The following is a 27,386-nucleotide window of genomic DNA, read 5'->3' on the forward strand; positions in this document are numbered from 1 at the left end:
AGCCAGTGAGGCCTGGCCGGTCCCTTTAGTGTGAGACACTCCGGATACCACCGGACTGAGTCGCAAACCGCTTCTTGAGGGTGAAGATGCGAGGACATTCGCCTTGATTACGGAAGGAGGTTGAACGACCAGGCATCATCCACTGTTCGGACTTTTCAGGAGAAAATATCTTGGTCGGACTTGGTATAAGTACCACGACTCCGGCACGTATGTAGCTAGACTTGTCTCAAAATCTGCTGCTTTTTGTTTATTTGTTTCTGACTGTTTGCTTACTTGCAGAAATGAAGAAACAATCAACAGTCGAGAAGATAAGGCAAGGAGCCCAGCCAAGGGTACAGGAAGGGGCTCAACAGGCAATTCAAGAGCACCAAAAGAGAAAGGCGTCTGAGCTGGCGAGCCCGGCCCCGTCACGAGACACTGCGCCACACCCGGCTCAGAAGGCAAAAACCACAGTGAAGCTAGTGGGCCCCTTTGCTCAGGGAGGTGGTTCCTCTAAATCTGGTGGCACATCCACTGGAACTGGGGCTGGAGCCCGTCCTCCTGTGAGGTCGAGTGACAACATTTTTCGGCCCAATTGGGCCGTTCAGAAGGACGATACCGGGCTGGGCGAGAGTCGAGTAGCGGCTGAGATCGTGAGCAAATGTCTCCTTGGAAAGGACAAGCAACAGGTCATCCACGAGCCGCCGGCTACTGGCGAGGAGGCGGTGTTCTCTTCACTCTATCAGGTAATGAATTTGTTTACTTTCTGTCCGTCTTTTGCTTTCTTCCTATACTGATGCTTGTTTCTCTGTAGATTGGAATATACTACAACGATCTCAAGGAGAAGAGCCAGAAGTTCTCCGAAGCCATCACCAAATCCGAAGAGGTGAACAGAAAGCTGGCCACTGAGGTCAAGGAGCTCCAAACGAGTATCGGACGGGTGGAGGCTGAGAAGAAGTTACTGGCGGAGGATTTGGCCTTCGAAAGGCAGAAGTTGGACAAGGCTGCCGAGGCCATGGACGCCCAGAGGAGGAGGGCCAAAGAGAGGCAGGAAGTGGCAGTAAAGGGGGCCGTCGAGGCGAAAGAGGCCGAACTCTTCAGCCTGTCGAGTGAGGCTTATAGTCTTGGGTATTACGACTGCCTCCAGGAACTCCAAGCGTGCAACCCGAACTTGGTGATGGCTAATCTGACTCTTCCTTCCAGGCCGACGATTGTTGACGAGGAGCCAGAGGCCCCTGCCGATACTGCTGCTGATACCGCTATTGACACTGCCACCATCCCAGATGCCTCTTAGTATTTCTTTCTCCTTTTTGTAGTGGTCTTTGAGACCCTAGGATCTCTTGTTTGTTCTGTTGTTTTTCTTTCTTTTTTTGACGGCCTTTAAGGCCAACTCTGTAATGGTCCTCGAGGCCCTACATTTTGATGAATGAAATTATATTTGTCCATATTTGTTTCTCCTGCCTCTGATAAGCTTTAGCTGAGTAACTTATCCGGCTTGCCCCCTAGTTTTAATAACCTGGGATTTAGGCGGTGGAGTGCACCCATGTTTCCTAAGCTGGGTTTCCAGAGAGTACCCAAGTTTACGAACTGGGTTTCCAGAGAGTACCCAAGTTTTGCGAACTGGGTTTCCAGAGAGTACCCAAGTTTTGTGAACTGGGTTTTCAGAAAGTGCCCAAGTTTTATGAACTGGGTTTCCAGAGAGTACCCAAGTTTTGTGAACTGGGTTTCCAGAGAGTACCCAAGTTTTGTGAACTGGGTTTCCAGAGAGTACCCAAGTTTACGAACTGGGTTTCCAGAGAGTACCCAAGTTTACGAACTGGGTTTCCAGAGAGTACCCAAGTTTTGTGAACTGGGTTTCCAGATATAAGTGATAAGAGAAAGTCTAGATCTGCAAAAAGGATCATTTATTCATATTAATGTAAACGTAATTTTACAAAATCACCTGTCAAGCCGGGCGACGTGTCTACTGATAATATTTCCTAAGGTTTTTGGTGTTCCATGCGTGGAGTAACAAACGCTCCTCCAATGTCTCTAGCTTGTAGCTTTCTGAGCGGATGACTTATTTCACTCGATATGGCCCCTCCCAAGTCGAGGAAAGTTTCCCGATTTTAGTTGGTTGGGATACTGCTGCCCTCCTCAGAACTAAATCTCCTGTTCGGAATTCTCTGGAGCGTATCTTGGAGTCATGATAGTTGGATACTTTCTGTTTGTAAGCGGCGACTCGGATTCGAGATTCTTCCCGGATCTCTTCTAGTAAGTCGAGATTGGCGCGGAGCCCGTCACTATTAAGCTGCTCGTTGAAGCTGGTGACTATGGGAGACGGAGTGCCTATGTCAACCGGTATCACAGCCTCTGTTCCGAAGGAGAGGTTGAATGGCAATTCACGAGTTGGCGTACGAGGAGTAGTACGGTACGCCCATAGAACGTGATAGACCTCCTCTGCCCATCGACCAGCTTCTTCATCCAGTCTTTTCTTTATCCCCTGAAGTAGGATTCTATTAGTCACTTCCGTTTGCCCATTGGTCTGGGGGTGAGCTACTGAAGTGAACCTCTGTTCAATCTTTAGGTCAGAGCAGAACTTCCGAAAGTTCCGACAGTCGAACTATTTGCCGTTGTCCGTTATCAAGGCACGGGGAATCCCAAATCGGCAAACTACTGATTTCCAGAAGAAGTTCTGCACATTTTGCTCTGTGATCTGCGCTAGAGGTTCTGCCTCCACCCACTTAGTGAAATAGTCGATCGCCACTACCACGAATGTGCGCTTTCCAGAGGCCGGTGGGAAAGGGCCTAGGATGTCCATCCCCCATACTGCAAAGGGGAGTGGACTGATAATTGGAGCCATTGCTACGGCGGGCTGGTGGATGGTGGGAGAGAATTTCTGACACCTCTCACACCTTTTAACCAGACCCAGCGCGTCCTGCCTTATAGTGGGCCAATACAGACCTGTGAGCAGCACTTTTATTGCCAGGGCTTTGCCCCCCAGATGCTCTCAACAGATCCCTTCATGCGTCTCTTGTAGTGCATACGCGGCGTCGCCCGGCCTGAGGCACTTTAAGTATGGGAGAGTATGAGATCTCTTATACAAGATGTCACTGCTGAGGGAGAATCGGGCAGCTCTCTGTATCACCTTGCGGGCTTCCTTTTTATCCTCAGGTAGTTTACCATCGCGCAGATAATTGATGATCTCGTCCATCCAGCACGGCTCATTCCCGACCTGCATTATTTTCGCGGCTTCACTCTCTATACTCAATCTCTGTAGAAACTCCATACATATGCTTCCAAGAGCGGTGTACCCGGAGGCGGCTAGTTTCGACAGCACATCTGCCTTGGCATTTTCTGTTCTGGGGATTCTGATGACCTCAAAACTTTTGAACTTGCTGGCGAGTAGGCGGACCTTGGCGAGGTACTTGATCATACGCTCGTCTCGAGCTTCGTATACTCCCTGAATCTGGTTTGTGACTAGCTGAGAATCGCAGTATGCTTTTAAGTCCCGGGCGCCGGTTTGGATTGCGAGGCTCATTCCGGCGAGGAGAGCTTCATATTCTGCCTCGTTGTTGAATGTGCGGAATCCAAACCTCAGGGCGTAATCTGCAATGAAGTCGTCAGGCCCAGTGAGGACGAGGCCGGCTCCACAGCCACTCTTATTCGAAGACCCGTCGACATGTACTTCCCAGATTAGTGAGCTGGCTATGGAGTCCTGCTCAGCTGGCAGATGAACGATTTCTGTTTCAGCTCCCTCCGCTATACATTCTTTAGGAGCTGATTTTTCCACCACTGGGAGCTGCACAGCTTCAGAATCGACGAACTGCTGGGGGATGGTGCACTCGGCCACGAAGTCGGCCAGTACTTGAGCCTTGATGGCTGGCCTAGGTGCGTACTGGATATCGAACTCGCTTAGCTCCACGGCCCACTTCACCAGTCGCTCGGAGATATCTGGTCGATGTAGTACTTGCTGGAGTGGCTGATCAGTCAGGACTTTTATGGTGTGGGCTTAAAAGTACGGCCTTAAATTCCTGGCCACCATTACCAGCGCGTAAGCCAATTTCTCGACCCACTGGTACCTTGTTTCTGCGTCGTGAAGAACCTTGCTGACATAATAAATAGGTTTTTGCTGTCGGTGCTCTTCGCGGACAAGGACAGCTGTCAGAGCTGTGGAGCTAATGGAGAGATATAAAAATAGCTCCTCACCTGGCTCCGGCTTTGTTAGTAGTGGTGGGGAGGACAAGTACTTCTTCAACTCCTCGAATGCGGTCTGGCATTCCTCCGTCCAGGGCGTAGTCTTGAGTCCTCTGACTGCGGTGAAGAAAGGCAGGCACCTCTCCGCGGACTTGGAGATAAAGCGCCCCAGTGCGGCTATCATTCCCGTGAGCCGCTGGACTTCTCTGATAGTTTTTGGGGCAGTGAGCTCCATCACAGCTTTGATCTTCTCTGGATTCGCTTCTATATCTCGTTGGCTTACCATGAACCCCAAAAAATTTCCTGAGCTGACTCCGAAAGTGCACTTGGTGGGGTTAAGCTTCATGCTGTGCTTTTTCAGCACCTGAAATGTTTCTCTGAGATCAGATACATGATCCTGCGCACTGCGACTTTTGACCAGCATGTCGTCCACATAGACTTCCATGTTGCGGCCGATCTGGTGCTAAAAGAGTCTGTTCACCAGCCTTTGGTAAGTAGCTCCGGCGTTTTTGAGGCCGAAGGGCATAACACGGTAACAATAAGTCCCTTGATCTGTGACGAAGGAGGTCTTTGGTATATCTGATTCGTACATTCTGATCTGGTTGTATCCGGAGAAGGCGTCCATGAAGCTCAACAATTCGTGACCCGCAGTGGCGTCAATAAGTTGATCGATCTTTGGGAGCGGATAGCTGTCCTTGGGGCAGGCTTTGTTTAGATCGGTGAAGTCGACGCAGGTCCTCCATTTTCCGTTAGTCTTCTTGACTAGGACTACGTTTGCCAACCAGTCCGGGTATCGAATCTCTCGGATGAAGTCAGCTTTCAGAAGCCTCTCCACTTCTTCTTTTATTGCCTGTCGCCTTTCAAAAGCGAAATGCCTTCTCTTCTGCTTAACCGGTCTACAGGTTGAATCAACACCAAGTCTGTGCGTGCTGATCTCTGGGTCAATGCCGGGCATATCAGCAGGAACCCATGCAAAGACACCTGCATTGTCTTGGAGAAACTCGGTGAGCTGGTCCTGAATGCTGCCGCTGAGAGAGGAACCGATCAGGGCGACCTTTTCCTTATCTCCTGGGCACAGCGGAATGGAGATGAGGTCTTCAGTGGGTTGAGTCCCCCTGAGCTCATCCCTTACATCGAGTAGTTCGATGGGTAGTGATTCCACCGCGTTTTTGCCTTTAAGTGCCATCGCATAGCACTCCCTGGACTGAGGTTGATCCCCTCGAACTTCCCCCACGCCATTGGGCGTTATGAACTTCATCTTTTGGTGGTAGGCCGAAGTCACTGCACGAATTTGGTTCTGGCCAGGACGTCCTAGGATAGCATTATAGACTGAAGTGGCCCTTACTACTAGAAAATTGATCATGGCGAACGCCTGACAGGGTGGGTCTCCGACAAGGACTGGGAGCTCGATCTGCTCCACTACTTTCACGACCTCTCCGGAGAAGCCAAAAAGGTCTGAGTTCGCTGGCTTCAGGCGGTCGTCGCCTATCATCATTTTCTCGAAGGCATGATAGTACAAGATGTCCGTCGAGCTCCCATTGTCCACGAGGATTTTCTTTACTTCCCAGTTGGCGACGAGCATGGTTAAAACCAGTGCATCGTCATGAGGCGGTATCAGATCGTCCAGGTTTGCATCGGAGAAAGAGATCTCATTCTCTGTTCTTGTCTTCTTGTTGGTTGTGTGCACGGCGTTGATCCGTCGTGCATACGCCTTGCGAGCAGCGGAGGACGTGCCCCCAACAGCAGGTCCACCCATGATTGTACCAATGACCCCCCTTGGCCGAGTCCGTGGTGCCTCTGGCTGTGTGCTGGCCGGCGGAGGGGTTTTATTCCGAGCAGGGGGCGGCTGTGATCTTCGAGGGCTGCGGCCTTGGGGGCTCTTTTCTCTCCACTCTTGCTTGCGGCCGTCAGTTCGGATATACTTTTTCAAATAACCCCGGCCGATCAGCTGTTCAATTTCCTCTTTGAGCTGCCAACACTCATCTGTGTCGTGACCGTGGTCCTTATGGAACCGACAGTATTTTGATGGATCTCTCTTGTTTCCTTTGGAGATCATTCTAGCAGGCCACTTCACGAATTCCTCTTCGCTGATCGCAGCCAATATATGTTTTCTGGAGGTGTTGAGAGGTGTGAAGTTCTCTTCTCTTCTTTGCGGAAGTGGAGACGTCTCTCTTCTGGGAGGTTTATCCTCCCTGCGCTGCTTGGTGGGGTTTTTCTCTTCAGAGGTTATCCTCCGATTTGAGTTAAGAGCTGCCAGTGTTTCTTCCACTGTTATGTACTCCTCTGCCCCGGCCATGAGGTCTGCCAGTGAGTGCGGGTTTTGTCGAGCTACAGTCCGACGGAAATCATTAGACCTGGCACCCGCGAGGAGCGCATTCATAGCTGCTGAGGGATCTAGGTTTGGCACTTGGAGTGCCTCCCTGTTGAAGCGGCGGACGAATACTTTCAGGGGCTCATTGTCGTCCTGTCGCAAGGCCATCAGGGATGCTGTCGTTTTCCTCGGTCTGCGGCTACTCATGAAGTGGCGGACCAGATCCTCTCTAAAGTCATCAAAATTGCTGATGGAGTTCGGTTTGATCCTGGAGTACCAGTCTCTCGCCGCGCCAGTTAGCGTCGTTGGGAACGCTCTGCAAATGAAACCGTCGGAGGAGCCGCGGAGGAGCATCATTGTTCTGAATGTCTCCAAATGGTCTACGGGGTCGGTAGTCCCGTCGTACTGCGGGACGGCGGGCATTTTAAACCCTCTGGGTGCTGGGGCACCCAGGACATCATCAGTGAACGGCGTTCTGCTTGAGAACGCCCTGGAGGCGGACCGGCCTTTATCCTTCGCCAGCTCCTTTATTCGGTGGTCCATTTCCTCCATTCTCTGTAGGAGCGGATCCGTTATATGTTCCACGGACCTGATTCTTCCCACAGATCGGCTCGCCGCGGAGCCGGACTGGCTCTCCGGACTCCTACGACGAGACCGGGACTTCACTGGCGGTGCACGATCTTTATGAGCTCGGCGCTTTTGTGCGGAGCGGGACCATGACCTTTGACGGCGGTGAGGCTCTGCTTGAGCATGCCTCATTGTGGGGTGATGGACTTGTCTAGTGGAGTGGTGAGTTCGATCCTCTACATGGCGCGATGACTCTCCCCTGTGGATGTCTGGGCTTTCCTGGATGGATTGTGGAGCTTCTGGAAGAGGTTGGGGAGGTGTCTGAAGCAGTTGCTAGTACTGCCCAACGAGAGCTGTCATTTGTTGAAAAAGAGCTTGAACCTGCTCCGGAGTGGGCAGGGGATTCAGGTGTTCTGAGCTAGCAGGGCTCTGCTCGGCTGTAACAGAAGCTGCTACCACCAGCGAGGCAATTCGCTCACTCCGGGTCCTGCGAGGTAGCACGGCTTGGTCAGTCCGTGCAGAGGGTATCCGCGCACTCTTGCGCCCTGCCATTTTTGTGAGATGTCTGAGAACAGCTTTTAGTTCTGCGGTCCCACGGATGGCGCCAATCTGTTAGACCGAAAATCGGTAACAGGTACGACAGTGACGTAAGAGCTGAGCTGGAAGACCAGAGGAGCTGACTCCTGCGGGACCGGAGTGAAGGGGGGAGCGAAGTGGCTGAGTCCTGCTGTGAGGGCTGAGTTCTGCACAAGGCAAGCGAGGTCAGAAGACCAACCCGGGTTTTACTCCGGACAGGCCCTTCGACACTCAAGTCAGTATGAGCAGGAGTGCAGAGCTAGTCTTAAGAGTTTTGGGTGGAGAGAGGGTTTTTCGTATTACCTGTTGATTTAAGCTTTGAACCCCTTTTTATAGGGGAAAACCTGGTGGGGAGGTGTCCTGGACAGATGGCGGCCTGTGAGAGGCTGGAGTTCACCTACTCCAGGACAGGTGGTGACCTGTAAGAGGCTGGAGCTCACCTACTCCAGGACAGGTGGCGGCTTGTAAGAGGCTGGAGCTCACCTACTCCAGGACAGGTGGCGGCCTGTAAGAGGCTGGAGTTCACCTACTCCAGGACAGGTGGCGGCCTATAAGAGGCTGGAGCTTACCTACTCTGGGACAGGTGGCGGCCTGTAAGAGGCTGGAGCTTTTCACCCCATCAGGTACAAATGATTCCCACCCACTAATTTTAACACTCTCACCCATGTCATTCTCTCTCTTTCCCATTGAGATTAGAATCTATTATCATTGAAGAACTACTTTTAATTGGATGCCCTATTTCCTTCCATGTAAGTTTGGCTTTAAGTATATACTTTCATCACTAATCAATGATCTGTTATTTTAATCACTAATCTATTATCATCACATCCATATGATAATTGCTTGCTATTGTTGCCAAAATGAGTCGTGTATTATTTTTCTTATGCAATATGTAGTATTTAAAATTAGCATTCCAAATTCCAATCAATTCATTCGTTCATCGCTTTGGGTTGTTAAAACTTCAGTCTCACCTATAAATTTATCTGTGACATCAATCAAACCCTTTTTACACCTGATCAAAGGACGCTAAGCCACTTCCTTCTCTTGTGGCTATGATTTCAGGTTCAGGTACCAAAAGATTTACGTGTGACTGCAAGTTCAAATAGCAAACAAAGCACCTATAGCTATTGTATAGAGTTCCATAAAAAGAAATTGTCACTGGAATACTGAAGGGCATGCGGTCTTGGTGCCAGAGGTAGTAAGAAAGGATTCAAAGAGTTCCCATTGGGGCTTGGAAGAGAAGCTAGGATTTATTTTTTCCGCATTTAGGCTTGCTATCTAAGGATTCACGTTGAGAACAGCCCCATTGGGTAAGGTATACTATACAAACATATTAGTAAATCCTATACTATACAAGCATAGTAGTAAATCCTAGGGATTTATTTAGACGGGAACACATGTTAATTTTCTTCCATTAATAGTTATTTTATTGCAGAGCCCTTTTGTGGACTTATTTTTCTAGTAGAGACTCAAAGCTGCGTTAATTTTGAGTGTAATAATCAGTATTGGACTTGAAATTGTAGAATTTGAAGCATGAAAGCAATTTGTGAACAATATAAGTGTGTGCTACTGGTAATACCCTCATAAATAGGAATTGCTTTGGATACAAACCATATGGCTAATGTATATGTTCTTAGACCTATTACAGTTAAAGCACAAATCATGGTTACAAAATTTATAGGAGAAAATGAGGGCCTTCCACTGGTTTAGTCGCCTGCCGCTATACACAGTCTCCCACCACCATACATTCGATTTACAAAATATATCGAAAACACAGTTTTTATATGGTGTAAGGCCTGACAACAATACGGTAGAGGTACCACCCTTATATTAGATAGAACAGCATCTCACTTTTTGAGAAGCTTCTGTTGAATCAAATATGAAGGTTGGTACCTCCACCGTACAAGGGCCTTATTGTGTAAGGCCTAAGGCCTTACACCCCCAAAACACAAATCATCTTATTTTTTCTTTCCTATATAAAATTGTATAGTTCGAATCACAAAAACAGGTTGTGAAGAGCATAAGATATGTGCTACTGGTTATACCTTACAGAATTTCTTCGATCACTACTTTTATATGCTTGTCATGCTTAGCAATGTTCCCGACTATTAAGCAAAGAAGTGTCCCATTGTGCTGTACATTTGACGGGGTGAGTTCTTGATGTGTATTTGTGGATTAGGATCCCTTTTAGGGCCCGTTTGGATGCCGAGAAGATTTTGATTTTGATTTCTCACATTTGCAGCCCTTTTTGTGTTGTGATTTGGATCCGGATCAAATCCATTCATTTCCAAATCAGAAACTGACAGTGAAAAACTATCAGATTTCCAAATATGCTGTGGAAATCCTCTGGCAGTTTCCTTCACCCTCTTTGCTCATCAACCGAGACCCCATTCCCTCTCTGTCTCCCTCAACATGAGGTGGCAGATCTATTCGTTTTGTATTCAAAACTCAATTCTAAATCCAAATACAAAATATGAGGTATCCAAACGGGCCCTTACAGTATTTCAGGAATCTATTCTTGACTAGTATTGGGGATTATGATTCCTTTTATGGTATTTCGTGAATCTAAGAGGTGGTGGAACTTGCTCTTCTTATTTTTAACATTGAATATGATTTTTCGGCAGGTATTTCGAAAAAAATCTGCACGTTATCTTCTATTGTTCTTTATTATTTACACAGTTTATCCGAGAATTTTGAAACACCCTTGCGGGTCCATATCTCAGCATATGATCCGATATCTTCATACTTGATTTTTGAATTTGCATGTGAAAAGAATTAATAGTGTCATTATCAGCTCAAAAAAATAGATAATATAAAAGTATGCAGTTAGCAAGTATTGTTCTAGAAAGGAAAGATGCAAATGCTATAGATTCAGCTCCGATATCAGGTCCTATTTAAGTTGATTGAGATGACCTTCCTACCTTATTGTTCCATTCTATTGAAAAATGTAGCACTCATAAGTTCCAAATCTATTTCAGTCCCTTTTTAAAATTTAATGAAGAAATCTATAATGCGGGAACATTTGCCACAAGTCTCTCATAGTTTCATTCACTTTTTCCATTATCGCACGGGTTCACACACACACATATGGGATTTGCTAGGGACCATCACTAAAGGTGGCACACCGTGGGGACCCACACATTTGGTTGCCGATTTCTTGGATGAAAGAGATGGGCTTAGAGCCAGAATTCGTCTATGCCGGCGTCCGTGAACAAGAGAAATGAGCTTAGTGCGAGTCATAGGCTTCACTATAACTCGTCAACTCCGGCCTCCGTCAACAATTATTTCTTAGAACTTCGTGAGTTTCCGCTGACACCCACTATCTTGCTCTGAACGCCCATTCTCCTCATCATTCCTATCACATGAAAAAAATCTCAATATTTGAAGGGAAAATATATGAAGATACATCTTCTGTCAAGATTAACCCAAATAGCCCAAGTAATATTAAAAAGTATACTAAAGTTGGAGCATGTTTGTTAGTTTATTAAATAATATGGGCACTTCTGGTAAAAAAAATGCATCTTTGAAAAGAAGATAGAATAGAGAGGGAAATCTACGTCACACACATTTCTTCTTTGCATTTCTCTTATTAAAATAAATCAAATCATAAACATAAATGTTTTCACGAAAATTATGGGTATTTTGTTCATTTAGGCACTATTTTGAGAAGCCAAATGATACAGGCATGAAGACAACTTGTCACATATGCTTTAACCGGCTGTTAAAGGCGGTACAAAGCTATTTGGGAAATGTAAAACTGGTTAAGCATATAGGACAAGCTGAGATTATGCATATTATTAAAACACGGTTGTGCTGATATTGTTTTCCTTTGATAATTGATTTTGAGTACAAAATTGTTGTACTCAAAATTAGATGTCGTGTTACGAGGGTAAGTTTCTAGACATTTTATCATTGAGTTTGATGTGATGGAATTACAGTTTTTTTCCATAACTAGCTTTTGCATAGGATGAGACACATAGCCCATGGAAAGAATTGTTATTCAATTTTATCCCTACAGATGTATAGCTGAATCCAAATGAAGATCCCGCAACAAAGAATGAAATGTCAATCCATGATGGCATCTCGATACTCAAAATTACATGTCGTTACGAGGTAAGTTTATAGTCATTTTATCAATGAGTTTTATGTGATGGAATGACAGCTAAGAATGTATCTATTAATAAATTCACCCACCCACCCCTATTTATTCTTATTTACTCACCCGTGTAGAATCTTCAAAAATTTCTGCAATTAGCAGTCTATTACATCTCCCATAATCGCATCTAACCATACTTTTATTCCGTTACAATTGTATTTTCACACCCCAATTGATATCATTTATAACAAGAAACAAATATAATCGATATGGATGAATCCTCTCTCCCTCTAAAAGCCATATGTTGCCTCCATGGCGCTATATTCTCCTTCCTCTTCAAATCCACTGTTACATGCTAAATGACCTTCATCAATCATTCTTCAAAAATGCCTCACCCACCATAACTACACCTAACCTCAACACATTCACCATTGTTTGCATTGAATGAATTACAACCTCTATATAATAAGATACGGTGGAACCAAGAATCCTTCCACTTCTATTCCACTACTTATTTCATGTGTCATTCACACCTCGTTTTGTAATGGTTAGAGGGCTGAGGTGGACACCCTCTCCTTCCTCCACAGTCCTATGTGTCTGCCACTTCAGCACCTCCAACAGCTTAAGAACGTATCTATTATTAAATTCACGCACCCCCACCCCCGCCCATTTATTCTTATTTACCCACCCGTTTCCAATCTTCAAAAATTCCTGCAATTAACAGTCTATTAAATCTCCCATAATCGCAAAAAAAGAGAATAGAACATAGAAATAAAATGAACTAAATTAGAATTGGCAACATATTTTTGACAAACTTTAGAAGTTTCCACAAATAGATTAGAAGAGTACCTTGAACATCCAATAGAGACGCGTGATGTTTATTAGAGGAGTACCTTGAACATACAATAGAGACGCGTGATGTTTATTAGAGGAGCACCTTTGGAGTTCCCCTGATTTAGGAATCATCAAAGCATTAAAACACTGAACTTTTTATTATTGGTGTCTCGTGATGTTTATCAGAGTAACCTTTCCTATTCAAATAACCCCTACTAATTTCACCCAAGATGCAATAAAGAAAGCACAACCCATTTCTACATAATTCCATCCACCCGTACCCTTCGAAATCTAATACTCAATATTAATTGATATTAATCAAAGATCGATATTTATGAATTTCTTTTTAAACCCAACCCCGTCCGTTAGGTTTGACTCAACCGAAGTTTTTATAGATATATTACATTACTTTTCCTATTACTAACGTTTCCTCTTCGACACCCACATCCGGTATAATAAGGGTCTCCATGGAGCTGTGTTGAAACGAGTATGTCCTCTTAGCCTCCAAGAAAATAGGAGGTCTCTTTCCAGCACCTGTCGCTGCCTTACCCAAAAGCATTCCGACGACTTATTGGGCACCCAAAAAGGTTTGAGAACGCCTAGAAATTTCGGCAAAGGGGCACACTCTGTGAAGATCCTCAAAACTGAACGACTCCTTCTCGATGTCGACAGAAACAAGTGGCAAATTTCCAATCACGCCGAAGAAATGATCAGATGCAATATGCATATTGCTACTATGCGGGGATTCCGGCATGACGGAGTCTGACAATGTGTCGAACTCTTTCCCTTCCAGAAATTGATAGGTAAAAAGAAAGAAAACCGCCCTTAAACCAGAAATGTCATTCTTCTCCTTCCAGTACTTGCAAGTCCTGCAAACATGGCCAACCTCGAAGATATCTTGGAGCTTCAAGGTGGCGAGTTCGTTGTTTGTTATTGCATTCCGTTTAGGGAGGGGGGGAGGTTTTTTTGCGTATCAGAGAGAGAAGGGAAAGAGTGTACAGATTCCAAAGGTGAAAAAAAAGAAAATGGTCGTCGGTGGGATGCATCCAGGAAATCTCCTCTATTTTGCTTTTTTTTTCATTTCTATTCGGCCAATGTATGTTGATTTTTACCAAATATTTAGGTTGAGCAGACCAAACTTATTTTTCAGAGAAAACAAATATCTATGATTTTTATGATTTTACGGGTTTTCTGCACTGTTTGAATTTGAACCATCCTGAAACCTCTCTGTCCTGGAGTTTTGTCCGACTCTTATTCCTCACATAATCTATACTATGCCAAATGATATTTCTACCACCGTTCTCTGAATTCACGCAAAGCAAAAAGGTTCTAAAAATGCAGTCATTTTTACGAAAATATATAAGTTGATGACAATGCTGGAAAGTGGTAGAAGCATGACCTAATGTGTACCATGTATACATACCTTTGTCACATGTGCATGTGGAGCTAAACCCAAAGACATGTAGACATGTTTGTGAAAAGTTCTAACTGCATCCTAAATGTACATACACAAGCATGTAATTGTGATGGGTATATGTAATCTTCTGAAAAAGCATTAAGTACACAAGTGAGGGCACTTAAATGTATTGTTGCATAACAAATATGATCGTGGGGAATTAGACGTCAATGCATTCCAAGCACAGCTTGCGTCCCACATAAGGGCCTGTTGATCTAGTGGACCACGATTATGAGATGTCTGTGAGAGCTTAAGGCCTACTAAAATCAAAGATTTAGCTTCTATAGAAGGAACTTAAATGTGAACCAACATATCAATGAGCTAGGATCAACCCAGTGCTAACAACAATGGGCCGGAATTGTTCGCCTGTTGTGTATCAAATGACCCGATCACATTCACTTCGAACACATAGGTTGCAAAAAAGATATGTTTAGAAGAGAGACAAATGACCTCTTTAAGCACCTCTTAACATTATTTGAAGCTAAATGTACAGTTACCCCCACATAATCAGATGATCTAAACCATTCATGTTTGCTGATGTTCCTTGTTTCCATGTTTTTTTTAAGCTTCATTTGATTGTGACGCTTTTGAATTCATCCAAACATTTGTGACTTACTGCCACGTCAAGATCTTAATTTCCCTGAGAAAGGTCCCTGGTAGCAAAGACCCTTACAACAACCGCATTCAAGAAAACAAAACCAACAAAATCCAATCAGCAATCAGGTCTGGGATCCTAGCTCATTGATATGTTAGTTCAATGATCTAGGAGGGGGTGAAGTGCTTGGTGAGTTGGTTATGATTTTTCCTGAAGAAAATGGGCAGGTAATGGGCTTAATTGTATTTTTCTGATATCATTGATTTAGCTCTACAGGATATGGTTCTAAAAGCATAAATCCTTAGATGGGTTTTTTATTTTCATGGCTAATATTTGTGTTGTAAAGGAGAATCTATTTTTCTTGATTCTTTTCTTGCTTTTTATAGGATGACTCGGGAACCATGGAGGAGAAGGTTCGATAATTGTTTGATGAAGATAATTTTCTTCCTTACAATCTGAGGGGTGTTTCTGAAACCATGGGAAGATTTCTATAGTCGGTCTTTCCTTTTTCCACTTTTCAAATTGTTTTTTTTTTATTTTCTTATTTTTCTGTTGGAAATTTTAAAAAATTTGAAAAATCAGAAGTGCTTTTGCGTTGTCTTTAAAATTTAGAGGGAAATATTCAAAATTTGATTTCCCTTTTATTTCAAAAGCTAGTGACTTTTGAGTGCTTTTTTAGGTTTAAATGAAAAATAAATAAATCTTTTTAATGCCTAAAACAGTTTCCATTTTACCCCATTAATTGCTAAACGTTTGTTTTTTAATGGCACCACAAACGGTTGTGATAATAACACCTATTAAAGTTGCAAAACCGTTTCATCTCTAACGGTCACAGATATGAATGTTGGAAGAGAAACGTTCAAGGCTTTTAATGTTGGCTTTTCTCAACATTAATACCCATTATTGGTGGCTCTTTCCAATAGACACTTTGTGGTCTATAAAAAGGAGAAGAGAATACGGTTTGGGTAAGGCTAAGAGTTTTTGGGGTCTACGTTTGGGGTGGCTTTTGCCAATAGAAAAAGAAAGAGGTTTACACAGAAAAAGGGTTATGTTTTTTTGTTTTGCTTCATCTCCTTCTGTTCCTTCCGTGTCTGAGCACAGTTCTAAGGTGGTTCTGGGTGGACCAGTCAGCGAGTGCACGTGGACTGGAGCCAACTTTGGCTGTTTTATCTTGGAGCATCGGTTCGCGGATCCCGGTTGCACCGGTAGGGGGCAGATACGATTCTTAAGGAGAGTGACCAGTGGCACGACTCAGCCTTCTTCTTCTTAATCGGATTTCCCATAAACGTTTTTCCATCAAAAGAGATAAGTGCAATCTGTTTTTCATGTTTTATTTCAATTATGGTTTAATTACAATACATGGATTTTTGACTTCGACTTGCACTGTTTTGAGGTCGAGTAACATGTTTTCGTTTCAAGTAACGTGTTTTGGGTTCAACTAAACCATATATCATTCTTTCATTCTTTGTTTATAAGATCTGTAGAAATCTGATCCGTCTATTTTATCCAACAGTCTTAAGAATAATATTTGGGCTTCTTAAGATATGGATTCTATCCAACAAACTTAAGAATCGTAGTATTTCAGATTTATTACTTCTCTTATAAGGGTCAAACTTGTTACTGATCTATGATCTATGGCTTTCTAAAAAAACCCAATTTTGGTGCAAACAAAGTCAAAAGATATGTTTAGATTTCTCAAAAGAAAATAGAACATTTTAATGATTTTTAGCCTCATGTTATGATGTTGATTGTTGATCCGTTTATGTTTGCTCTTTAAAACATGAAAAGTTCCATATTTTATTTCAATTACAGTTTTGAAATTTTACATGCTTGGTTGATATTCATATGATGTTTTTTTCATCATTTAGTTAAAACTCTTTTGATGTTTGGAACTAAATTGATCACATGGATGGGGTTTGGGAAACACTTTGTTTTTAAATTGGTGTAAAAACCCATCTCTTATTTGGTTTGGCAAATAAAAAGGTTGAGTACCTTATGACTTAAACTATTAGATTATATTTGTTTGGCTTTGATGATGGATTTTCTTATTGTATCTTTATACAATTGCCTCAACATGTTAAATTTCTGTTTTAAGAAATTTTATTGGTTTGTTGATAAAAGAAAAGGGAATTCATGGTTGATCATCATAGGGGCTTGATATTTGGACCGTTTGCGGTGGCTCATAAAATCAGTAGCCTATGTTTTGATATCAACACCCATTTATCTAGTTAAATGTTTTGACACTCATTTGTTTTGGTAATGGTACATGGTTAAAAAAATGATGCTTGTCAAGTGTTTGCTAAAATGCCTTTAATGCTCTGTTTGGTTGCTGGGTTTTTTTTGTTTCCAGGATTTATGTGGGTAAAGGTTTAGTGGTCACATCAGCTTTTTCTTGCTGACATCAGCAAAATCTTGTCTTGAAAAGGGTGTTCTCTCTTTCTCTCTCTACCCTCTCTCTCCACTCATCATAATATCTTTCTCTAATTAATGCTTGTCCCCTCTTTTGTCTCCTACCTTTACCCACATAAATCCCAGGAAAAAAAAAACCCGGTATCCAAACAGAGCATAAGAGATAAGCATGTCTTGTTGAATGCTTGTAAATGAATCTAATGGCAATATAAGTAATGATTTATTTTCAATGAGAAAAAATCTGCATTACTTGAATGGGAATACTATATAATTCATATACTATCAAAGTTTAAAGTTCTTGTTCTTGTTAAGGAACTTGGTGTATTGCCATTATGTATTGGAAATGATGTTTTATACGTACTATGGCATGGGAACTCTAAGAGCCAAATTGGGTTTGGCATTACCCTAACTAGTTCATTCCATCTAAAGAAGAATTGATGAAATTCATCAATATAATGCATGTTAAAATGTCATTCTAATTTTCTGTATTTTTTTGGAAAATAAGTAGATTTGGCATATTGGAACACAATTTGAATATTATATGCATTATGTACCTATTACATACATATTCTGCAGATTGCAGAATGTAAGTCCATAAAAATACTTATATGAAGATTAGACAATTGAATGCAATTACATATGCAATGATGCATGTAGTGTATGGACATGACTTTAAATTCTTGGTTGAGAGGCTAACCATAATTTTTGGAGTATGGAGGCTTAAAATGTAAATTCCATATACTCACTTATGGTTTGTTGCCTGATAGGTACATGTGTACATAAGATTGGGATGGATTGTACCTGGTAACTCAGAATTGAGAAGTAATTGTTCAAATTGTGGGGGTCCTACTGTTCAAGAAGGCTAGGTTGCGCTAATTGTATCTCTAATTGAGAGAATCCAAGTATACCAGTGGGTACTTATCCATCTTAAGTGGTGGAGCGATTTCATGAAAATCGGTTACACACATGTGTTGTAAAAGTCCCACTATATGATAGTAAGATTATAATAGCCTTATCTCTAGCAAGAGGTGGAGCCAAATGGCTCAAGTTATGTTTTTATGGCAGATGGGCTGCTATGGCCAAGACTGGTTCCCTCGGTAATTTTATATAGTGACTGCAAAACAAAACAAAAAATGCTTTAGCCAAGGCCAAATGTAAAACCTTAAATGGCAAAAGAGGCATGATTGCCTCAGGCATAAGTTGGTAAAGCCACATAAAGTGGTGTATAAGGCATCGGAAAGGAATGGGGTTAAAGACCGAGGCATTAACCATTAGTGATGGACACCCAACCTATGTGAAAGGAGATCCCTGAAATTAGGTTCAATTGGTACTAACAAGTCACCAGATGGTTTGTTAACACTATCACCCCCCACTTCTAGATGCAAAATATTGGAAGATAGTGTTCACTGCAAATGCGGTAGGATGAGTTTGAGACTCTTAATCAGTTCATAACCTGAATTGGGTGGTGTGTTACTTGCGATGCACACTTGATGACTGGCCTAAGTGAATGTGGAGGTGAGGCCGCTTCCTATGAGAATTTAACGGGTAATTCTCTAGAACATTCATGAGAACCAAGAGGGGAACAAGGCCAAAATGTTCCAATACTGTGAATGAATCACCAAGGAATCGAACGTAGGGTGTGAGTAACAGGTTAGCCAGTTACACCTACGAGAAAAGGTTGAAGGAGTCTAACTCTACCCGTACTCGGTAACGTAATCTGTTTATCCTAAATATCGGTTGAAGTCCAAAAGACACCGGTATGAATTCACTCTATTTTTCTAATGTGCTCAGATGCTTCCGTTTTTAAACTCTAACTGTATTTTGAATCTTGTGGGGGATTGTTGGAAATTTTAAAGAATTTGAAAAATCAAAAGTGCTTTTGCGTTGTCTTTACAATTTAGAGAGAAAGATTCAAATTTTGATTTCCCTTTTATTTCAAAAGCTAGTGACTTTTGAGTGCTTTTTTGGGTTTAAATGAAAAAAAAAAATCTTTTTAATGCCTAAAACGGTTTCCATTTTACCCCATTAATTGCTAAACGTTTATTTTTTAATGGCACCCCAAACGGTTATAATAATAACACCTAATAAAGTTGCAAAACTGTTTCATCTCTAACGGTCACAGATATGACTGTTGGAAGAGAAACGTTCAAGGCTTTTAATGGTGGCTTTTCTCAACATTAATACCCATTATTGGTGGCTCTTTCCAATACACACTTTGTGATCTATAAAAAGGAGAAGAGAATACGGTTTGGGTAAGGCTAAGAGTTTTTAGGGTCTACGTTTGGGGTGGCTTTTGCCAACAGAAAAATAAAGAGGTTTACACAGAAAAAGGGTTATGTTTTTTGGTTTTGCTTCATCTCCTTATGTTCCTTCCGTGTCTGAGCAAAGTTCTAAGGTGGTTCTGGGTGGACCAGTCAGCGAGTGCACGTGGACTGGAGCCAACTTTGGCTGTTTTATCTTAGAGCATCGGTTCGCGGATCCCGGTTGCACCGGTAGGGGGCGGATACGATTCTTAAGGAGAGTGACCAGTGGCACGACTCAGCCTTCTTCTTCTTAATCGGGTTTCCCATAAGCGTTTTTCCATCAAAAGAGATAAGTGCAATCTGTTTTCCATGTTTTATTTCAATTATGGTTTAATCACAATACATGGATTTTTGGCTTCGACTTGCACTGTTTTGAGGTCGAGTAACATGTTTTCGTTTCAAGTAACGTGTTTTGGGTTCAACTAAGCCATATATCATTCTTTCATTCTTTGTTTATAAGATCAGTAGAAATCTGATCCGTCTATTTTATCCAACAGTCTTAAGAATCATATTTGGGCTTCTTAAGATATGGATTCTATCCAACATTTTCTCATGCATAATATTAGTGGTAAAGAAGGGGGAAACCATCTAGAATTGGAGTTGAGGAGGTATAGTTCCACCATGGCCATGACAACACCCAGATGCTGCCTGGGTTGGGCTGCATGTTACCTATTGTGAACATGGGCATGACAACACCTAGATGCTTCCCGGGTTGGGTTGCACACTAGCTATCATGCAGAAGGGAGTCTTTAGAGATGATGGGGCAGAATCCTCCTCATATGTCCCATAAGCATAATCATCCTCGTATGGGTGCCAATGATTCTTTTCAGATAGGATCCACCTATGCCATGGTTTCCTTATGATCTCTGATAGTTCCGATTTATTCCGAGTCCTTTTCACGGTCGCTACCCAATGGTAAAACTCATATCATTGCTCCATCCAACCATTTATTCTTTAGTCAACTATCAATTTCATTTCGAACTTAAATAACATTCAAATTGTGCATCACTCGGTCCCATTAGTATCTATTATATTAAAGATGGAGTTATAACCGTTTTGTGCTTAGGTAGACACCCTCTCCTTCTGCCTCAGTCTTATGTGGCAGCCACCTCAACTCTTCAAAAAAACATATATGTTGTTGTTGATTCCATTTCAAAACGGATGCAAACCATATTAATTGCACAGACACATCTCTTCCCCTTCCAATCATTTCACATTCTTAGATCTACAACCCTGAAATCTCTCCATGGAAAATGTTCTTTATTCAGCAAAACCCCATTCCAAACAATTAAGCTTCTTCTTTATTCTTAGACACCTTCCAAACGGTGCAACCCTTTCCCCTTCCTATTTATTGTGATCTCCCAAACGTTGCAATCGTTTTCAATCCAACCCGCCTTTAATCTCTTAAATTCAGCAACCCTTCCTATTTGATCGCCCTAAATCTCTTAAATTCAGCAAACTTACCTTTAATCTCTTAAATTCGACAAGTGGTCCCATTCAAACTCCTCTAGACAAGAGACAAATTCCTTTGCCCTCATTTATAACAGGAAACAAATCTAATAGGTATGGATGAATCATCCCTCCACCGTTACATGCTAAATGACCTTCATCAGTCATTCTTCCAAAATACCTCACCCACCATAACAACACCTAACCGTAACGCATTCACCATTGTCGGCATTGAATGAATTACAACCTCTATGTAATAAGATACAATGGAACCAAGAATCCTTCCACGTCTATACCACTACCTTTTTCATGAGTCCTTCCCACCTCATTTTGTAATGGTTGGAGGGCTGAGGTGGACACCCTCTCGTTCCTTCACAGTCTTATGCGGCTGCCACTTCAGCACCTCCAACAGCTTAAGAACGTATCTATTACAAAATTCACCAACCCACCCCCATTTATTGTTATTTACCCACCTGTTTCCAATCTTCAAAAATTCCTGCAATTAGCAGTCTATTAAATCTCCCATAATCGCATCTAACCATATGCTAATTGTTCCGTTACAATCATATTTTCACACCCCAATCAATAACATTTATAACAAGAAACAAATCTAATCTAATAGATATGGACGAATCCCCACCCCAAAAAAAAAAAAAAAACCTATAAACGCAACACCCCAATAAATATCATTTATAACAGGGAACAAATCTAATCTAATAGATATGGACGAATCCCCCCCCCCCCCAACACACACACACAAAAAAGAAACAAAAGAAAAAAAAAAAAAAAAACCACAATCGCATCTAACCAAACTTACTCTAATTATTCTGTTACAATTGTATTTTCACACCTCCAAACGATATCATTTATAACATGAAACAAATCTAATAGATATGGACAAATCCTCTCTCTCTCTCTCTCTCTCTCTCTCTCTCTCTCTCAATAAACGCCATATATTGCATCCATGTCACTATATTCTCCTTCCTCTTCAAATCCACAGTTACATGCTAAATGACCATCAATCATTCTTCGAAAACGCCTCACCCACCATAACTAACCTAACTTCAACGCATTCACCATTGTTTGCATTGAATGAATTACAACTTTTATATAATAAGATACTATAGAACCAAGAATCCTTCCAAGTCAAATACCCTATCTATTTCATGCGCCCTTGCCACCTCTATTGTTGAAACCAGAAATTCGCACCGACAAGCTAAATATCTCAACTCAACTCAACAAAGCCTTTGTCCCAAACTAGTTGGGGTCAGCTAAATGAATCCTTTAGAAAACATTCATGAAGAATGTGAAAGGAATCTATCCGGCTCTAATCCTGGCTCTAGTTGGGTTCTTCTACGTGGATCAATTTCTTCCATTCTACGCTATCCAAAGTCATGTTCTCTGTTATGTTCCTAGCTATCAAGTCTTTCCTCATTGTTTCTACCCAAGTTGTTTTCGATCTGCCCCTACCTCTTTTTACTCCATCAATTTGGCACGAGTCACCTCTTCTCACCGGAGCATCCAAAGGCCTACGTTGGATATGTCTAAATCATATTAAGCGGTGCTCTCTCATCTTCTCCTCAATTGGTGCCAGCCCCACCTTTTTACAGATGTCTTCATTTTTAATTCTATCTAACCTTGGGTGGCCGCACATCCATCTAAGCATTCGCATCTCCGCTACACTCATTTTATGCACATGTTGCTTCTTTGTGGCCCAACATTCTGAGCCGTACAGCATGGCTGCTTCTTGGTGGCACAGCATTCTGAGCCACCCCCACCGACAAGCTAAATATCGAGGTCGGTTATTTTTTTCAGCATCATTTCTCGAATATTCTTCTTTGCAAGCTCCTTTCCATTAGATTTATGCAAGTTCCATTTTATTTATAATGGCTTTCGCTCTTTCCACCTCTCCGGCTGCATACAATAATTTGCTCCAGGTTCAAACTCAAGGTTATTTTTTAATTTGGCATCTTTAGCAAAAAAAAATTATGATAATCCAAAAACATATAGTAAACCCCTTCTCACTTGGAAAAAAATAGGACAGACAAATAAAAGGAACTAAATTAGAATTGGCAAAACATACTTTTGACAAAATTTAGAAGTTTCAACAAATAGATTAGAGTACCTTGAACATACAATAGAGACGTGTTTGCTTTGGGGAACAATTTAGGAATCATCAAAGCATAAAAACACTGGATTTTCTATTATTGGTCGCGCGTGATGTTTATTAGAGTAACCTTTCCTATTCAAATAACCCCTACTAAATTCACCCAAAATGCAATAAAGCACAGCCCATTTCCACATAATTCCATTTCCCCGTATGTTTCGAAATCTAATACTCAATATTAATTGATATTAATCAATGATCGATATTTATGAATTTCTTTTTAAACTCAACCTCGTCCGATTGGTTTGACTCAACCGAAGTTTTTATAGATATATTACGTTACTTTTCCTATTACTAATGTCTCCTCTTTAGCCATAAAAAAAATGTTTCCTCTTCATCTCCCACATCCGGTATAATAAGTGTCTCCATGGAGCTGTGCTGAAACTCAGTATGTCCTCTTTGCCTCCAACACAATAGGTTTCTTTCGAGCACGTCGTTTCCTTACCCGAAAGCATTCCCACGACTTATCGGGCACCCAAAAAGGTTTGAGAATGACTAGAAATTCCAGCAAAGGGGGGCACTCTAAAGATTCTCAAAACTGAACCACTCTTTCTCGATGAACTATCCAGGTCATGTTGAAAAACTGTGATGAACTAAGCAAAATTGTCTGATTACTATGTGATTCCCACAATTATGATGATTAAGGATCTCTTAAGATGCCGGTAATAATTATCAGCGTGTGGTCCTACACGCAAATAATGGTTATAATAGGCTTAGCAATGCCATATTTAATGGTCCAAAGAAGCTGTAATGTCCTATTTAGAAATAACATTAAACTAAAAGAAACTTATGTCAGTAAATTAAATCTAGTAAAATCTGACCACTGGATCTAGGGCGTTAGATGTTGTAGATTAGGCAATTTAACAATTATGTATTAGATTAGGACTATGATTTGTGGACAGGGACACAAGTGTCGTGTGTCGACATGGACACGGAGTGTCGGACACGGCAAACCCACAAACTTTAGAAACGGAGACATGGCTAAAATAGAAAGTATATGTAATCATTATGTGGATATTGATTCGCGTGTCCAGTTTTGACATGGATACGAGTTGTCTAAATGAGGTAAACACGGTATTCGATAAAAAAAACAGAATGTCACACTTGACACGGTACAAAAACATGTCTACACACCCACATTAAGTCTAACACTTCCAGAAATACAAGTAAAAGTGTCCAAAGGAGTGTCGACACGTGTGGACACGCCTGCTGTGTCGGATACGGCAGGACAAACGAGTCGGCAATAAATTCGAAGCGTAGGCCAAATCATAGGATTAGGATAATCTTTCATAAGGTTTTCCGTCTATGCTTATCTTTTAAGGACATTACTTGAGGACAGATTTTGGTTAATTGTAGCAGTCCAAGATTAATAGAAATTCGTCATTTTTCAACTTAGTTGTTATTAAGAATCAATTTTGGTAGCATCTATAGAGGCCCTAAGGCCATGTTTGGTAGAATTGAAAGTTTTTTCTATGGAATATTGGTTTATCAAGTGGTGGGAGAGGGGCATGAAGGGTGGAAGAGGGAGACTTGGGCGGGCATGCATTAATGAGGAGAGGGTGAAAAGTGGCTGAAAATAGGTAAAAGAAGAAATTCAACTCAAATGCGAGTTTTTCTTTTCCTTATTTCTCAGCCACTTTGCATCATTCCTCACTCATACCCTCTCAATTCTCTCTTTCTCCTACTCTCCTTGCCCCCTTTTCAACACTTGGTAAGCCAATATTTCGTGAAAAAAAATCATGGTTTCCAAACATGGCCTAAGGGTCTATCTTGGATCTCCATCAAAGTTATTTGCATAAATTGTTAGATGCAAATGGTCTTGAAGTTAAATATGAATATTTGCAAATAAGATGTAGTTAATGGCTTCCTAGGAGGCCTCAGTATGCCAATTACAAATAATATTAGATTAAAATAAGCTTATTTGCAAATAGGAAACTGGATTCCAAAGATGATTACTTGAGACCTACTGAATATTTTTAAAAGCTTACCGGTTGTTGGTGACATATTTTTAAAATCTTAGAAAACAGTTTGTGGATAGATGGAAGCTTTTTGTGGTTCGGTCTAGTTTCAGATTTCCAGTCTTGAATTAGATGTGGCTCAAGTATAACTGGGGTTGCAACTTGGGTGGGGCTCAACAATTTTTGCTTGGATTGGATTAGGAAAAGATACCCCGATTGGGTTATGACAAAGGTCTTGGGAAACATTAACCTAATTTTTTTACTGCGATTTTTAAAATCTTATTTATTTGTATTTTTTTCATTCTTCGCTATAGGACAATCCAAAACCAACCTGGCTGGATTTTGGAAATCAAGTTAGATGGTTTGAATTAGGGTTGAGAGATTTAGAGGCAGTTTGGGTTAGGGTTGAGCCTTCCCGACTAGAGGTTCATAATGGGTCTGATTAGGATTGAGATAATGCAACCTTGGGTTAGGCTAGGGTTGCGGTAATTGCCTTTTATTGCTGATAGTAAAAGTGGATTTTGCAGGCAAGCCTTCTTTCAGAATTAGGGTTAGATGGGTTGTCTTTTATTATTTATAGAGCATTAATTATTAGAGCTCCAACTGTGCTCAAAATTAGAATAGAAGATTTTTAGAAGGAATGCATGATATCTAGTTAATAATGAACTCCTAATTAAAATAATCTTATCGAGACTAATGCACGTATCCAAAGAGGCCCTAGTATTCTTAGCATTAGCATTGATGTGAAGGTTTTATTATACAGATAATATTAAAAAGAAAAAAAGAAATCTACCCTACTCCATCCACATATAAAAGCGCAAAGAAGTTTAGATTCGTACCTCTTTTTCCTATATCACCTGATCCATTCAACATGTTATTCCTGTCAATTGGAATTTACATATAAGCACCAGGAAACAAAAAAGACAATGGTATTTTCATCTCTTATTTCAGTTACTTCTACCATCTCTCTTTTACTCAAACTCGTTTGTTAGAGCTTCAATTAACTAGTTAGAATGAATGAAGGAATTTTAAGAGAGCAGCGAAAGAATAAAAAAAATGATTGGCATGGCCAATTGTATTTATATAATATTATTAATGGAAAGTGATATTTCCACACTCTTTTCATTTTCATGCTTTCTGTTAGGTAGAAACAAAAGGGTGAAGATAGGATTTACTCTCATGTAAGCTTGCTTAGAATGAAAAATATTAGATGGTCATTAAAGCATATCTGCATGTAATTAATCCTGACATAAGGTAACAGTGTGATGTGTGATGTGTGATGTGAAACCATCTAAGCTAAACTCCAAATCTAGAGAGATGTGATATGAAACTACATGTGATGGGTTTCCTTTTCAAAATTTAGAGGGAAATAATATGATTGTGATCAGTTTAGTAGAATATCATCATAAACTGAAGGTTCTTTTAGATAAAAATTGAATATGGTTGGTTCAAATTATCTTTTTTAGTGTGTGAAAAGGGATTTGCTAGGGACTTTCACATAAAGGCATTTGTGATCTGTTTTTCTAACTTGGGTTCTTCCCCAATCTCATGAAAAAATTTCTACAAAAATTATTTTTTCCTCCGCGATTGGAACTTAGATATTGAAAGACTCTGTGGACAAAAACAAATAAATAAATAATTGAAAATGGGCTAAAAATAAATAAAGTAAAAGAAGGGAAAAATGAAGGTGAATCCAAGAATCGATTAAACTCTTACCATCTGAAGAGAACTCCACCATCGTTTTTTCTTCCTCATCTCCTCTTTTCTTCTCTTTTTTCTCTCAACCCTAATCTCGAATAAGAAAAGAGGTGGTGAACTTATCAGCTTATAGTATTCTCAACGACAGTGATATTTCCACCCCCTTTCAACATTTTCACGATTTTCTAGGTACCGACAAAAAAGGTGTGGAGATATAATTTTTCCTTAGAATCAAAAGTATTGGACCCCATGCAGCGGACCAGCTGTCGTGAATCTGCTCGCCATTTAGAGTTATTTTTCACGAAAGATTAAGAAAGGGAGATGATATTTTCACCCTCTGTGAAGTACGCATGCACCCCCCTTATAACTTGAACTGTGGGCAACTTTAACGCTTTTTGACGTCAAATCACGTAAAAATATTCATTGGATGGCCCCATTTGTAAATAGGCCATTCCTGAAAAATCATCTCCATATGATAATCTTAACTCGTGAAATTTAAAATTCCAAAAAATTAAAGTATGTGAACCAAACCATAAAATTTAAAATTTCAGAAAAAATATTTTGCAGAAAACTTTCTTGAAAAGTTCTACTTTTAAAGAAAGAATGGATGCACCAATATGAAGCTTTAAAACACTGTGGTCAGATGAGAGAGCTTTTGACATGGAGAAGAAAGGGGCCATACCAGTTTGCCATTTCGGTCCGATGAAGAAGCAGCTATTTCTAATAATGCCTGATGAGAGTGATGCCAACTAGTTATCTGATTTTTAATTATTCATCTTCTAATTAGCTATTACCTAGTAAGAAAAATGGAT

General features: G+C 41.2%; 2 long non-coding RNA genes across 2 annotated transcripts; both read right to left on the reverse strand.

Annotated features, from left to right (window-relative positions):
* Positions 1-10,568: 10,568 nt before the first annotated feature.
* On the reverse strand, positions 10,569-26,674 carry LOC143884622 (uncharacterized). The gene is made up of 3 exons (XR_013253004.1): positions 26,593-26,674; positions 25,716-25,756; positions 10,569-10,964 (listed from the first exon to the last, which is right to left on the reverse strand). It is a non-coding gene; the product is annotated as an uncharacterized LOC143884622 (long non-coding RNA).
* LOC143872113 (uncharacterized) lies at positions 11,887-21,349 on the reverse strand. Its single transcript, XR_013246876.1, has 2 exons — positions 12,555-21,349; positions 11,887-12,416 (listed from the first exon to the last, which is right to left on the reverse strand). It is a non-coding gene; the product is annotated as an uncharacterized LOC143872113 (long non-coding RNA).
* Positions 26,675-27,386: the final 712 nt, after the last annotated feature.

Source organism: Tasmannia lanceolata, unplaced genomic scaffold (assembly GCF_043159265.1).
Source record: "Tasmannia lanceolata isolate RefF3 unplaced genomic scaffold, GAP_Taslan_0.1 ptg000002l, whole genome shotgun sequence".
In the NCBI taxonomy this organism is placed as follows: domain Eukaryota; kingdom Viridiplantae; phylum Streptophyta; class Magnoliopsida; order Canellales; family Winteraceae; genus Tasmannia; species Tasmannia lanceolata.